Source organism: Capsicum annuum, chromosome 2 (genome assembly GCF_002878395.1).
Source record: "Capsicum annuum cultivar UCD-10X-F1 chromosome 2, UCD10Xv1.1, whole genome shotgun sequence".
Lineage (NCBI taxonomy): Eukaryota > Viridiplantae > Streptophyta > Magnoliopsida > Solanales > Solanaceae > Capsicum > Capsicum annuum.
Window position 1 is genome coordinate 1,108,507 of NC_061112.1, and position 7,647 is coordinate 1,116,153.

A 7,647-nucleotide genomic window follows, 5' to 3' on the forward strand; every position below is an offset into this window, starting at 1 on the left:
AGATCCTGCACTGTGCCCCCTTGCTGGGACAGCGCTAGTGGATACCTCTGCGGCTTTGTCTTCTTCTTTATTTCTCCTATTTTCTTCATCTTTCAGTTACTTCTTCTGCGCCCTCTTAATATAATGCCGTTCTCATTGTTCTGGTGTCATTTCTGCTCCTTTTCTCCTCTTTACTTCTTTCCTTACAACTTTTTCATCCATTTGCTCCTTCCCTTTAGTCTTCACTGGTCTGCCCATCAAGTCCAAATACCTTCATCAACATCACTTTCCACCAAGGTTGGGTCAAAAAATAGGCTACTGTGGCTGCTTATTCTTCAGCTTTACAATGTCCGCCTTCGCTTGTTCAAATTCAGCCATCAGCTTGGCAAGGCCGGGGAGGGACAGTAAATCAAGCCTTTTGTTGATACGATGTTCCATGGTGTCCATACTAGCATAAATGGTTTGGTATGGATGAATTTCATTAGCCATAATTTCATCAACAAAAGGTTTGAAGTCTGCAGCCCACTTATCTAGCTGTCTCTGAAACCTCTTTTGTATCTTAATAGACTTAGCAAAGTTTTATGGTGTGAACCTATACTCAGCAAAATCTGCTCCACCCATAGATTGTGCAGAACCTAACCCTACGTATGTACCTTGGCGTACAAACTCAGGTGGAACATAAGTGGTTATGGGAAAAGGCATATCTGTGGGAATCTCTGTAGTATCAGGAGCTAGTGCAGATTAAGTCTGGTAGGCTGGAGGCTTTCTGACACACATCTTGAATTTTGAGTCATCTTTTGACTTCTCAAGGTCTTGTTTGTGTACAACGTAGATTTCATTATCTACTCCGTGAATCAAGGGCACACTAGCCTGTCTGCATAAAGCTGTGATCAAGCACGAAAATGGCAATGTACTAGAAATTTTATGGGCCCTTATGAATATCTCATCTATAATTATCTGTCCAAAGTTAACTTGAAGCCCTGAGATCAAGCTCGCCACCAACACGGCTCTGTATTTATCCAAATTTCCATCCCCTTTTGTTGTCATTAACCTCTAACAAACAACAACCCACCAAAATTTAGCCTTAAAACTAAGGGATAGTTTGCAATACGCTCTCGTGAGTTCGTCAACCTAGAGGGGTTACCATCTTTAGTAAAAAATGAAGCCACCCACTGCCTTTGAGCGGAAGCATTTCTCAATCTGTACTCAAGATCAGGCACAGCAAGCGGGGTCTCGTACTCTGGTCCAAATAACATCCTATTGATTGTTTGGGCTGAAATATCAATAGTAACTCCTCGGATAGGTACAGGCTCTTTGTTCGAAAAATTTGTAATTGATGTACCCTTTGGGCAATCCTGTTCTACCAGTGCAAGATAATTTGCAAAGAATTATCTTACCCAATTTGGTTGATAGGCTCCTGGTGGTTGGCTCATCCTTGCTATTTCATACTCGTTGAAACGGCGTTCCAACTCAGGATATTCATGTAAGTCCTTCATCACAATCTGATGCTCTTCCACAAATGACCTTTTGATCCCTCTCACAGTGGGTGTTAACCCATCATAGAACTTCTCACATGCTCTTTCTATCTGCTATCTAATATCCTTCCAAACTTGAGGATCCTTTTGTCTAATAACATTAGCATCTTCAGGTTCAGTTTCTAAGTTCTCTACTTCAGCTTGCCCTTTTATATTGGCATCCTCAATTTCAACATCGATAGGCTCAGATAGAGTGATATCAACTATGGCCTTGTCTATGCTCGAACTGGTACTGCTAATACTATCCTCACTCTCCTCTTTAGACTGGGAGAGTGGGGGATTTTCTCTTCCATGTTGTCTGGTGTTGTATTCATTTATATGAGGGTCCATCACCACCCATTTGAGATGTTCCTCCTTGTTTACTGGTATTTTGGAAGCTATAAAACTTGAGAAAGAGGTAAGAAATTAGTCCACAACAAAAATCTATCAAATCAGTGCATTTCGTGACTTGACGGTCAAAATGGCAGTTAACCATTTGTGGGACGGTCCACCACTTTGGCCTTCAAGCCTTATCCAGTGTCCTGGAATTTTCATTAGCCCTATGATGGTCAGTTTGGTGGTCCATCACAAATTTGACGGTCCATCATTTCAATCGTCGTACCTCTTTCTTTGAGTTCAGCTTTCAACTGGGCATAATTTTGAGCATTTATTTAGCAACATTGTTTATTTAGCAACATTTGACAACCATAACACAGTCAAGCACAACTTTTCATGTTTAATCATGTAGGTTACTCAGACTTCACCTAAATAGATTATTCTCAAACTCCTATTTGAAAACCTTCAGTAATTCAAAGTAACAGAACTATAACAAGATGCTAATTCCTTTACAAAACAACTTGCCAAAGACAACCCACAACTGAATGCATCATTTAGACTAAGAAAAATTGAATTATGCGCATACCTTAGTTCTGCAGAGAGACAAGATTGTAATTTTAGAGAATAAGGCTAATTAGAACAACTCTTCAATGGCGATCTCAATTTATTGTTTTTAAATAGGAAAGAAGGGAGAAGATGTAGGGTCCTACAATAAGTTCCTGCGGATTTTTTGAACCCAAATAAAGTTGAACAATTTAAGGATGTGAAGAGGTTACAACGTATGTAACCACCTTATTTAATCATTTTAAAATCTTTTGGGTCAAATATGGTCCATTTAACAAGGCTTCAGAGTCAACCCGACCCGACCCAGGCTTAGGGTTAAAACGATGCCAGACCTAACGGTTCGTCAGACTTTCAACGGTCCACTAGGATGACCATCGAAGCTAACCAAGACCTAAGCACTTCTTTTTCATTGCGACGGTCAATGGGATAGCCCACCAAATTTTTGATGGTCCACCAAAGTTACCATCACATCTTATCAGAACCCAGGCTATATTGGTTGATTTTGATGGCCGATTAGATGGTTCACCTACTTTGGGATGGTTTACCACTTTAACCGTCAATTTGATCCAGTGAATGAACTTTCTTGCCTTTTTTCGATGGTTGAAATGGTAGCTCGTCAGATGACTGGTGGTCTGCCAAATCAACCGTCAATTTTGTTCCAATAGCTCAGATTTGTGTCCTATCTTCAACTGTATCCCTCATTCCTTCTTTTTTACTGTATTTTTGGTCCTGCACACTTCACAGCCACATAAAAAATGCACAAACACATAACATGAACTCTAACTATGGTTACAACAACAATTTATGGGTTGCTTCCCACTAGCACCTGATTTATCATTGTGGCACGACTCAGATATCTCGATTACTCAGACTTCATCGAGATAGAAGGTATCAATACTTCTTATCGAGTCTTTTAGACCGATATAAAGTTTGATTCATTTCCCGTTAACTTTGAAGATGCTTTCGTCTTTATTTTTAAGTTCCACTACCCCAGATGAGTAGGCTTGACTGACTTTAAATTGTCATGACCACTTTAACTTGAGTTTACCTGGAAAAAATTTGATTCTGGAGTTGAATAGAAGCACTAAATCGCCTTTCCAAAAATCTCTACTTTCAATCCTTTGATCATGGTACTTCTTTATCTTCTCTTTGTAAAGATATGCCCTTTCATACGCCCCGAGTTGGAATTCATCTATCTCATTCAATTGCCCCAATCTTAGCTCTACTGCCTCCTTCTAATTCAGATTTAACCTTTTGAGAGCCTACAAAGCCTTATGTTCTAGCTCGATCGGTAAATGACATGCTTTTTCATATACTAACTGATACGGTAACATACCAATTAGTGTTTTAAAAGCAGTTTGATACACCCACAAAGCGTCATCTAGCTTTCGAGACCAATCTTGCCTATTAGCGTTCACTGTTTTGGTTAGGAAGGTTTTGATCTCCCGAATTGACACCTCCACTTGCCCACTAGTTTGTGGGTGATATGGAGTTGCTACTCTATGTTGTTTCACCCCATATTTCACCAAAGCAGCCCAAAATACTTTGTTATAGAAATGAGATCCTCCATCACTTATAATAGTATATGGTAGTCCAAAGCGGGAGAAGATGTTCTTCTTGAGAAATGCCACAAATCTCTTCCCTTCATTATCAGACAAGGCAATGGCTTCGACCCATTTCGACACATAATACACAACAACTAAAATGTACTTCATTCCATACGAGCTTACAAAAGGGTCCATGAAATTGATGCCCCAAACGTCAAATAATTCTACTTCAAGCATCTTAGTCAAAGGCATCTCATGGCTCTTGGAGTTGACCCATGCCTCTGACATTGGTCATACTTTATCATAAACCCATGAGCATCCTTGAATAACGTTGGCTAATAGTAGCCACTCTGCAACACCTTTCTAGCTGTTCGATCACCTGCATGGTGACCTCCAACTGGGGAAGCATAACATACTTCCAATATGCACAATACATCCACTTCTGGCACACATCTTCTTTTAATGTTGTTAGTACATCACCGAAAAAGATACAGCTCATCCCAGAAGTAGTGTGTCATATCATGAAGGAATTTCTTTCTTTGATGGAAAGAAAGATTTTCCAGAATGACCTCGCTCACCATATAGTTTGCAAAATCAGCATACCAAGGCACTTTGTCCATAGCAGCAGCTAAGATCTCCTCATCAGGAAATGCATCATTTATCTCAACTTCCTCACCTACTACTTGCTCACCTTCCATCCTAGATAGATGATATGAAACAACCCTTCCTATCTTTGACTTCAAAGTCAAATTCTTGGAGTAGAAACACCCATCTAATTAACCTTGGTTTTGCATCCTTCTTAGCCATAAAATACCTCAAGGCTATGTGGTCAGTGTGGACTACCACCTTGGTCCCAAGCAGATAAGCTCAGAATTTCTTAAAAGCATAGACTATAGAAAGGAGTTCCTTTTTGGTGATGGTGTTATTCTTTTGATCTCCATTCAGTGCGTTTCTGGCATAATAAATCGGGTGAAACAATTTTTCCTTTTTCTATCCTAACACTGCTCCAAGCGAAACACTGCTTGTATCATATATGATCTTAAATGGTTTTGACCAGTCTGGTGCAACAATTATAGGGGCCTCAACCAGCTTCTTTTTAAGGCTTTCAAATGCCTTCAAGCAATTAGTATCAAAGGAGAACTTAGCTTCCTTCTCCAAAAGTTTGGAAAGTGGATTTGCAACCTTTGAGAAGTCCTTTATAAATCTCAGGTAAAAACTAGCATGCCCAAGGAAACTAAGCACGCCCTTTACTAAGATGGGAGGTGATAGTTTCTCTATAACTTCAACCTTAGCCCTGTCAACCTCTATCCCTTTTTCTAAAATTTTGTACCCGAGAACAATGCCTTCCTTCACCAGGAAGTGGTATTTTTCCCAATTAACCACCAAATTAAATTTCATGCACCGTTGCAGAGCTCTACTTAAATTCTCCAAACACAGCTCAAACAAATCTCCAACTAAGGAAAAACCATCCATGAACACCTCCAGGATGTCATCCACTATGTCTAAGAAAATAGATATCATACACCTTTGAAAGGTGGCTGGTGCATTACATAACCTAAATGGCATCCTCTTGAAAGCAAAGGTGCCATACAGGCATGTAAATATCATCTTCTTCTGATCTTCAGGAGTAATACAGATCTGGTTATAGCCAGAATATCCATCCAAGATGCAATACCACCCCCTTTCTGCAAATCGATCAAGCATTTGATCCATGAAAGGCATAGGGAAGTGGTCCTTGAAGGTCCATGATTTTAGTTTGCGATAGTCCATGCAAACTCTCCACCCATTCACAGGCCTTAGTGGAATCAACTCATTCCGTTCATTTGCAACAACAGTCGTGTCCCCTTTCTTAGGCACACATTAAACTGGGCTCACCCATTTACTGTCGAAAATAGGATAAACCACCCCTACATCCAACCACTTAATAATTTCCTTCTTAACCACCTTTTTTATTGGTGTGTTAATACGGTATTGGTGCTCGATGGTCGGAGTATAATATTCTTTAAGTTGTATCTTTTGAGTGCAGATGCCAGGGGGAATGCCAATAATATTTGCAATAGTCCACCCTATTGCTCTCTTGTACCTTTGAAGTACTAAATAAGTGCTTCCACCTGCTGCTCACCCAAATCAGCTACAATAATAATGAGCAGCGTGTTTCCATTGCCTAGAAACACGTACCTAAGATGCCCTGGTAGTTCTTTTAATTCTAACACCGGTGGATCTTCAACAGATGGCTTAGTCGATGGTGTTAATCAATTAGCAAGATCAAGATCTAATTTCTTAGGAGCATAAGAGTATGAACCCATTCCTGTCTAAGTGCAAAAAGTCTTTTGGTACTCCTTAATGCCTTCACGATCAAAATTTATCAGCACTGTAGCTAGAGGCTTTACAAAGAATTTCTCCTCTATTGGCACCTCCTGCTCATCCTAATAATATACATCAACAATTGAGATCACACTTATTTCTTTATGCTGCTTCATTGATTGGAATACATCAATTCATACCACTTTATCATTCAGCCTAAATAAAAGCTCATTAGCTCATAGATCAATCAACACACTTCCAGTTGTGAGGAAAGGTCTACCCAAGATTATGGGTACCTCAAAGTCCACCTCACAATCCAGAATGATGAAATCTGCCAAAAATATAAAGCTAGCCACCTTTATCAGTATATCATACAAAATACCAACAAGTCATTTTACCTATCTGTCTACCATCACAAGTCGCATGTTGGTGGGTGTGGGGTTTCATAAACCCAACTTTTTTCAAACAGCTAGCGGCATCAGATTAATGATCGCTCCCCGATCACATAAGGCTTTTGAAAAGTCAAGAGGTCCAATAGTACATGGGATACTAAATGCTCCCGGATTATCCTTCTTCTCCACCAAAGATCTTGTGGAACTATCACTGCAGTAATAGAGATTATCCATCGGTTCGTAACTCATCGCTCTTTTCTTCATCATAAGATCCTTCATAAATTTAGCATATCCTGGCATTTGTTCAAGTGCTTCTACTAAAGAAACATCCACAGTCAGCTGCTTCAACATTTTTGTGAATTTACTTAACTTGTATCATCGGCCTTCCTTTTCAATCTCTGAGGAAAAGGAAGTGGTGGTTTTGGGAGAGTATTAACCACTACTTCCTCTTCCTTCTCTTTCCTTTTTTCCAACTCATCAACCTGCTAATAATTTGAAGGGATATCAATGTCATCCAGCTTTCCAGACTCTACTAGATTACCTTCTTCAAGCTCAACATCTTCTTCGATCACCTCATTGTTTACAGCTTTGCCCAAAAAAGGGCTTGATAAAACTTTAAAACACCATGTGGTAATAGCCATGGATAAACTATCATTTTGAGGGTTCTAAATTGTATAACTTGATAGCATTCCACTCTTTATATGATTCAATGCTGCAGAGAGTAGGCTCATTTATTGTTCCAACTATTTGATTGAAATAGAGTGTGAATTTACTAACTGACTCAGAGGAAAAAATAGTCTTCATTGTAGTCACCCCAGAGTTGGTATCCTTAACTCCCTTTAATAGTTTCTCCATCATGTCCTCCATGGACATCTTTCCATAGCTAGTTGCAACATTATCTCTGCTTCCTGGAGGTACATACAACCTACTTCTATCATTCTTGGTCTTCTAGTTTCCTTGCTCCCTATCCTTATAACTAGCCTTGTCGTAGTAGTTCCGACCTTGATTTCC